This window comes from Arachis ipaensis, chromosome B03 (genome assembly GCF_000816755.2).
Source record: "Arachis ipaensis cultivar K30076 chromosome B03, Araip1.1, whole genome shotgun sequence".
Classification (NCBI taxonomy): Eukaryota; Viridiplantae; Streptophyta; class Magnoliopsida; order Fabales; family Fabaceae; genus Arachis; species Arachis ipaensis.
In genome coordinates, this window is record NC_029787.2 from 50,178,856 (window position 1) to 50,180,594 (window position 1,739).

The 1,739-nt window shown below is 40.9% G+C and overlaps 1 protein-coding gene across 1 annotated transcript in view; it reads left to right on the forward strand.

Moving 5' to 3' along the window:
• The window catches only part of LOC107633080 (glutathione S-transferase T3-like), an 8,659-nt gene that overhangs the window by 5,115 nt on the left and 1,805 nt on the right, over positions 1–1,739 (forward strand). The window lies entirely within an intron of this gene.

The following is a 1,739-nucleotide window of genomic DNA, read 5'->3' on the forward strand; positions in this document are numbered from 1 at the left end:
AATATTACAATTACCAATTTTAAGTTATTAAAAAAATTATATAACTAAAAGTAAAACTTTAAAAGTTTTTATGAAAGCACTTGTATTTAAACGATATATGAAAAAATAGAATTAAAATTAGTGTGTCGAATATATTGCAAATTTTAAATTAAAAAAATGAGAAAAATTAGTGAAGGGACTAATTTTATACACGACATTCAATTTCAGGGACTAAAAGAAGTCATTTAATTCAAAGTGAGGGACTAATTTGGTGCATATACAACGATGATATAATGGATGAAACATAGACTAATACTATTACGACATGTGGCACAAACAGACACATGGCCAAATAACATTGTGACATGTGGCACAACTATCCACGTCAGCATTGTAAGACCCGGTTAATTAACGGCTAATTAACCCATATATGAGAATTTATTCTAGAAAGCCAAAAATGATATTTTTATGGCTTAATATGATAGAGGAAATTGAGTAGGGTCCGATGACACTGGCGAACTTTTTGAAGGTTAATCCACCGAAGTTCAAGGGAACTACTAGCCCGACTGAAGCCGATTCGTGGTTTCAGTCATGGAATGAGCACTGCAAGCGCAGGTGGTACCTGAAGGGCAGCGTGTGGAGTTCGCTACCTATTTGCTTACTGGTGGAGCGTCGCATTGGTGGCAAGGAATCCGACGCCTCTTACAGCAGGGTGATGATTATATCATCTGGGATGTCTTCCAAGAGGAGTTCTATAAGAAGTACTTTCCGACTTCTGCTAGGCCGGCCAAGGAGCTTGAATTATTGTAGCTGAAGCAGGGTACTATGTCCGTATCTGAGTATACGGTAGCTGAACAAGGTCACTATAAAGAATAAGTACCCAGAATTGAGAATTGATGATCTCATGGATCAGTTACAAGGAGCTGGGGTTTTCTCTAAGATCGATTTGCGATCCGGTTATCACCAGATAAGGGTGAGGGGTGAGGATATCCCTAAGACCGCTTTTAGGACTCGTTATGGTCATTACGAGTACACTGTGATGTCTTTTGGGTTGACGAACACTCCTGCAGTATTCATGGATTACATGAATAGAGTGTTCCGTCCGTTTCTGGATAAATTCGTGGTTGTCTTCATTGACGATATACTAATTTACTCCAAGACTGAAGAAGAGCATGCGGAACACTTGCGGACCGTGTTGCAAATTTTAAAGGAGAAGAAACTCTATGCGAAATTATCTAAGTGTGAGTTTTGGAAGGATGAGGTAAAGTTTTTGGGTCACGTGGTGAGTAAGAGAGGAATAGCCGTAGATCCAACTAAGGTAGAAGCTGTGATGGATTGGAAGCAACCAACCACAGTAACTGAGATAAGGAGTTTTCTGGGTTTAGCTGGCTATTACCGTAGGTTCATCAAAGGCTTTTCGCAATTAGCTTTGCCGTTGACAAAGTTAACTCGCAAAGACACTCCGTTTGTTTGGACTCCTGAGTGCGAGGAGAGCTTTCAGACATTGAAGAAAAAGTTGACCACTGCACCTGTGTTAGTGTTACCTGAGCCGAACGAGCCTTTTGAGGTGTACTGTGATGCATCGTTAAAGGGCCTAGGGTGCGTGCTGATGCAGCACCATAATGTGGTGGCGTATGCCTCACGACAGTTGAGACCTCATGAAGTTAGTTACCCTACGCACGAATTGGAACTCGCTGCGGTCGTATTTGCCTTGAAGGTGTGGAGGCATTATCTCTATGGGGTTAAGTTCCAAGTCTTCT